The sequence below is a fragment of the Chinchilla lanigera genome, unplaced genomic scaffold (genome assembly GCF_000276665.1).
Source record: "Chinchilla lanigera isolate Chin_1 unplaced genomic scaffold, ChiLan1.0 scaffold00128, whole genome shotgun sequence".
Classification (NCBI taxonomy): domain Eukaryota; kingdom Metazoa; phylum Chordata; class Mammalia; order Rodentia; family Chinchillidae; genus Chinchilla; species Chinchilla lanigera.
The window spans coordinates 163,632-170,405 of NW_004955529.1; the positions used below are offsets into that span (position 1 = coordinate 163,632).

The 6,774-nt window shown below is 38.0% G+C and overlaps 2 pseudogenes; both read right to left on the reverse strand.

Annotated features, from left to right (window-relative positions):
• Positions 1-1,038: 1,038 nt before the first annotated feature.
• Positions 1,039-3,340, reverse strand: LOC102025042 (annotated as a pseudogene).
• A 925-nt stretch (positions 3,341-4,265) lies between these two features.
• LOC102014941 lies at positions 4,266-5,960 on the reverse strand (annotated as a pseudogene).
• Positions 5,961-6,774: the final 814 nt, after the last annotated feature.

Below are 6,774 nucleotides of genomic sequence, written 5' to 3' on the forward strand. Positions count from 1 at the left end.
CTACCAAGTTGGAAAACACCATACTAATCTAGTTGTGATGTTTTGAGGCTTCCTAACTTAAATCCGTTATAACATTATGGAATCCATAGTTCAGGGTTGTGGAGAAAGGCTTTGAAGAAATGTTTTTTTGTTGCTGAAATAATACTATTTACATAAAGAACAAAAAACCCCAACTTATTAAAAGCTGGTCTAAATACTACTAGCTATTAAAAGTAAAATTTTTCATACCTAAGTTTCATAATCATATGTAGTTGTGTTAAATGTGGATATTTAGTTTTGAGTAGGAAAAGACAAGTCATTACTATAAGTTAATAAACTTTGACAGCAAGAACATATAGAATACATTTATGAATATAATTAATTTCTATTATTCTGATTGCAGTAGCAGTATTTTGATACATATTGGCAATATTCAGAAACTAAACAGATCATCTGCTCTGTATTACCTTTTACTTAGGTATAATATTCAAGTTCATAATGATTCTGCTTATAAGCTAACAGTCTCAAATTAGTTCCTATATGGATCAAACTTTTGGTCCTGTTATAACTTTAAATGAGCTACAGCATAGGACTATGTATAGCAAAATGTACAATTAAAAAACCACTACTTCAGGCTTAGCTTAAAAATTCAGATTATTAAAGAGGATGTTGTTTTCTAAGCTGCTAATTTAATGAAATCATTAACATATATCAGACGTTGGATAACTCCTTTCCTTAGAGTGTTGTACCTTATATATAGTAAATGCCTTCAAATGTGAGATGACTAGATTGGTGATACTTTTCCCTTCTTGCTATTTCAAATCCAGATGATTTATTTTGAAAATATTATTTCAGAACTTCAGTTGTAGAAAAATTTTCTCTATACAGAGAAAAACATACAAATTTTCTCTATACAGAGAAACACATACAAATTTATCAATTAAGGAACCATTTCAGGGATAGTTGGTTTTTTTTTTTTTTTTTTTTTTTTTTTTGGCTTTTCTCCGGTACGGGGAACCGAACTCACCACCTTGCCAGGGAGGCGCTTTTGCCGCTGAGCTAAATCTCCAGCCCCTCAGGGATAGTTGGAAGGTGAGTTATTCTATAGTAACTATGCTTCAGTTGCCCACGCAGTATGCCCAGAAACAATCCACTTCAACTTTTGAACATTTGACTTGGAACACTTGTTTCATAAATATTCAATTAAACACTTGGATACAAGCTCTTGCCAGAAGGTCAGATCTCTGCTATTTATCTTGGAATGTTTCGGAAGGCATTCTACTCCTTCTGTTAACTCTACACACTTCTGTACTTGGATCTCCAGTGCAGTAATAGGTAAGGCCAACACAGAAGGCTTTGCTTTAGAAAATACAATCTTGCAGTGACATGCCTTAAGCTAAGCTTCTAGTCTTTCAAAATGTAGGCTATTTTTCCTTTCAAATGGCAAGTTCTCTTGAATGAGTGAATAATAGAGTTGTAGAAACTGAAAGGCAGCGGTAGCTTTCACTTTCCAATATACCTTCTCCAATACAATCTTTTCCATTCTGAAAATTTCCAATTCAGATTTCCAAATCTGAAACCATGAACCTATACTGATTTATTTGGATCAAGTCAGTTGCCAATGGGACATTTCTTTCCTCTTCTATTGATTTTACTGCCAAATAAAAGCAGCTCAGTCCAACACACACAAAGTGCTTGGGCTGTACCTTCATTTTAGACAGGAATCTGTCCAGTGAATTCACAACTAGCGAAAATGTCTCCGTGTCAAAGCCAAAGAACTGAGTTAGACTAAGAAGATCTTTTACTTCAAAGTCCCTTCGTCTTGCAGCCATTCTGAGGCCATTACCATGTGCAGATTCAATTAGTCTCAAGGCACAGACCTTTGGCTGACCTCTCGCCTCCTGTTGGAACAGGCTATTTAGCAGGTGTAGCAGTTTCTGGGAATCAGTTGTCTGTACTTCTATCACCTTGGCAGAGACTGCGGCTCCTCAGCGTGACTACCGTCCGCGAGCCTGCTCTCACCTTGTCTCACAATATCGGATAGGACAGGCCTAGGAGGCTAGGACACTCGGGGTCAGGAAGAGAGAGGCCTGGGGAGGGAGAACTGTCTGGGCTGGATGTCTCCGCAGCGCCTCCGAGACTACACGACCCTCCTGCCACTGGAACCGAAGCGAAGGGGACACCATCAGCTTTGAAAGCTAATTTTCCAAGTTATAATAATCTTGGATGCAACCTGATTTCTTAAGAGGTGTTGTTGAAAAACATTACTCTAAACTCTCTTGAGTATTAAGGGTTTTTTTTTACAACTATGTTGTTATACTGATAGATTTGCCTTTATGAGTTACACTAATCTCTACTGGTTTTCTTTTTCTTAACTAAGTTACTATACTTTGTACTTTCAAACTTCATAGAAAGCTTTAAAATATCTGCTTCCTCCTCTTGATCATCAAGGCTTCAGGAAAGACAGTGAAAATTTTATCACATCAACTGGGTGTATGCAAAAACAATGGATAATTTACAAATAGATCTCTTCAATCAAGAACATTTTGCAAAATATATACTATGTTACACATCTGAATTTACCCAAAATGAAGCATTACAATATATTTTTAAAAATTAACACTGAAAAGCCTACCATAATAATGCTGAAAGCAAAGTATAAATAAATTTGAATGTTGAATGCAATTTGAGGGAACACAAGAAATTACTAGTGAAACCAATAGCTAAATATATGTTAGCATGACTTTCTAAAAAATTTTAACAAAGTGAACAATTCTTATGCCTCTGGTAGTTTGTCAGATTTTGTTTTTAACTTGTGACACCTTGAACAAGGGAAATGAGACATGGGCCTATAATATTTATAGAAAAAAGAAACATTGCGAATACCCTCTCAGTCTTTCTGAAGACTACTTCAACAATTTCTCTTCTACAAGAAAGACCATCAGGAATCATATATGGGTTTTCATTTGGCTTATGTATCATAAAAGATAACTACTACATCTCAATGGCAAGAATAAAAATTTAAGATGGACTCACTTCAAAAACTTCAAAAACGTTAAATATCCTAAATTAGTATGTAAAAATGTGAAATGGCATAATACACATTTTTTGGCTTAGGATTCATTAAAAGTATACTGCTCTTTCCACTTTTAATGCAGTCTTACTGTGTTGTTGAGTAGTTCTTCAGATAATATCAAGCGACCAGTAAAAGTAACGTCAAAAGAGTGGGAATAGGAAGACAACAAGATAACCAATCCAGTAATAACAACAAAACATGACTCGTTACCTGATGCCAAAAAGTTTGGTGTTTTGCTTCAGTGCCAGTGTGGTCCTCGTAGTGATTAGCAAATGAGTGAACCATCCCAATAGTCACAGTTAAGATTTTTATCAGGACGGCTCACTTATGAAGGACTACTTACCCAGACTGCTTAGTAAGGGGTACTGTACTGCGCTTATGGCATATTTTTCTGTGTTTTTTCCAGGAACATATAGAAAAGAACAAGTACCTCTCAAAGCAACAGATAAAACACTCAAAACATAACAAAGTAACCCTCCAAAAAATCTGTAAATGATTTCATCCTAAGCATTCTATTAATCACTTTTGATGTAGAGAATATGGGCTTATAAAAATAAAACCCTAGTACTTATATATTTAAACTGTTTCTTCAGTTGATCAAAAGATTTTCAAATACTCCAGACCTTCCATCTCAGATTACTACTCTTTTTATGATTGTACATGAAACTAAGATATTAGTGTGGTTAACAGCCTTAGGAATAGTTTTATGGGAGGGACAAGAGGGATCATTTACTAAGGTAAAAAGATTTCATTCTGGTGTCTTTTAGAAATTTCAGAAGCTGTGTTTTCACTGAGTGAGAATTATTCTCAAAACAAATATTCTTTAAGATACCAAAGTATTCCCTTTGTTATGACAGCATAATTTAGCATACTAAAACTTATGAAGCCTAAGACAAGCAAGAAACAAGTTAACAAAAATCAAAACTCAGAATTGCAATATTTCCCGGTGGTATCACTGTCTATGAAATGAAAAATACTAATAAGATTTAGCTGGAACTATCTCCAACCTGTAAGTCACACTCAGGTGACCAAACAAATCACACAGTTGGGAGACTATACAACATAAGTACAGAATGCTGCCATCCAGAAACCCTTCTTCAAAGCCTAAGCAATTAACTTGTGGCCATCCTTGTGGGGGTGGAAGATGAATATGGATTAGTAGGTTCTACAAGTAGAAGAAATGATAACTGAAATATTTTACACATATTGCTTTAAGCATTTATTTGATATTGAAAAGGCACAAAGTATTTCTCTTCATCACAAAAATTCCATCTAGTATGGATCTACACAGTCCAGGAAAAAAATCTAGAAACACTTTTTTTTTGCCTCTCCACTGTGTCCTCTAAACAGGCTTTCCAAAATGTTGAATAGAAGTCTCATACGCTGCAATGAAATGCTTGAGTTCTTCAACACACTCTTCGCCTATTTTCTCTAAACTCTTCCTCAGTGCAAGCTGTATAGGCTTCTCTAGAGAAGGATCTTTTTCAATGAACTTTCTCACCACCATCCCGAAAATTTCACTGTACTGTCGGTAAGTTTGTTGAATCTCTTCCACCTTTGATGCTATTGCCTTTGGGCAACCGCTGAGCTGACTATCTTCAAGTAATTTTGTACTGTTTGCTGCATTGGTTTCTGGTTCCTCTGGCTTTTCGGTGCCTAACGGTGCTGCAGGCTGCACCTGGACCTCAGAAATCCCAGGCAAGTTTTGCTCCTCTGATGCCTGGTGCTTTTCCTCAGAGCTCTTGCTTTCAGCCTCAGCATGTTCCTTCTCAGTTATCTTGCTGTGTTCATATAACACCTTTGATGAAGGACCTGCTGTTGGACTTGAGAGTGAAGTGCATCTTGGTGTTTTCAAAGACTGGACCTGTCTCTCTTTACTTGTATGCTGAGGCTGGTGGGAAGTGTAGAACTTATTTCGGACTGCAGAGCAGCTTCGGCTTTTGACACTGGACACAGATGTGTTCTGCCTAGACTCTGTCTGGCCTACACATGATTCTCTGAAAGAAGGAGGATCCTTTGTACCAGGAGACTGGTCTCTCGTATAATGGGAAGAGTAGGCACTTTTTCTTGTGAAGCCATCTCTCATATACATGGAATCACTCTGACGGCTTGCAAAATGATCATATCTTGACGACTGATAGTCAGAATCCTCTCCTCTCTGAGGTGGGCAACTTCTTCGTTCATGAGAAAAACTACGGCCCTCACCATATTCTTGGGAATTCACATCACTATAATATTTAGTGTAGCTTCCCTTCCCAGGTCTGTCTACCAGTGGAGGTCTCTTTTCCAGCACTGGTGGTGTCTGTGCCATAATATTAATGACTGCATGGTTCTGTTGGCCTACGGGTGATTTTTGGCAAAAAGGAGGATCCCTTGTATCAGAATACTGGTCTCTCCTATAACGGGAAGAGTAGAAATATTTTCTTCTGAAGTCATCATCTCTTATGTTAGTGTTGTCACTCTGGCAGCTTGCAGAATAATTGTATCTTGACCATGGATAGCCAGATTGATCTTCTCTCTGAGGGGGAACACTTCTTCGCTCATGAGAAAAATGGCGGTCCTCTTCATGTTCTTGGTAATCAACATCACTGAAATATCTACTATAGCTTCTTTCACCATGTCTGTCTAGCAGTGGTGGTCTATTTCCTAGGAGAGGTGGTCTCTTTCCTAGTAGTGGCGGTTTCTTTGGCACACTATGAAGTTCTCCATGGCAGCCATCGCTAGGATGACTCCAAGGAAGTACCTGTTCTCTGGTATTTCTTTCACGGTCATAACTTCCATCGGACCACATGTCATGTCTTCAGTCAGACACGACTCAGGGAGACCAGACCAGAAGGCCAGCTAACAGGGCACTCCTCAGGACACCTTTACCACCGCTGCCGCTATGGCCTCCAGAGCCGCTCTTCTAGGAGGCACTTCCGGCGCCTGCGGTGACGTCAGGCTCCATTGGCGTTCATTCTGTCATTATTACGAATTTGTAGAATTTTGACTACAATGTCTTATGGAGTGTTTTCTGAACATATATATTTGGGAGTACATGCCTCATTTACTTGATGCTCATTTCTGTCTCTCGATTTTGGATATTTTCTGCAACCATTTCTGCTAAGTGTTTTTTTTTTTTTTTTTCTCCGGTACCGGGAACTGAACTCACGACCTTGCGCTTGCCAGGCAGGCGCTTTTGCCGCTGAGCTAAATCCCCAGCCCCTTCTGCTAAGTGTTTTTATAAGTTTACTTTCTTTTCCAAACCTACCTTGACTCGGGTAATTCATCAACTTGGACATTTAGCATCATCTAGTTCTTGTATCCACGTTTCATGGATTCTTGTTTTTATATTTCCACTGAGCAAGTGATCTACCATAGTAATCTTTGGAATGCAATGGCTTTGAAACTTATCAAATTTGATTCGTGACACATATTGATGCAAAAAGTTGGTTCTCTTATGCATCATTTGTTCAGTACTTGACATACAAGTTAGGACATTTTGGTGCTGACTCTTTTGTAAGCTGCTACCCCATTCCAGCGAGAATAGGTTTTCTTTGATACTTGTGCTTTCCCAAACCAATGATTGGCAAGTACCAAAGTACCAGTGAAACAGTTCCTATCCTGGGGTCCTGATACTCTCTCCCTGATTGGTTCTATGTACACACATGGCTTTCCAATAATATTTGTGTTTGCAGAATTTCTACTTGATTCTTTTTCATAACCACAAATTTTTCCTT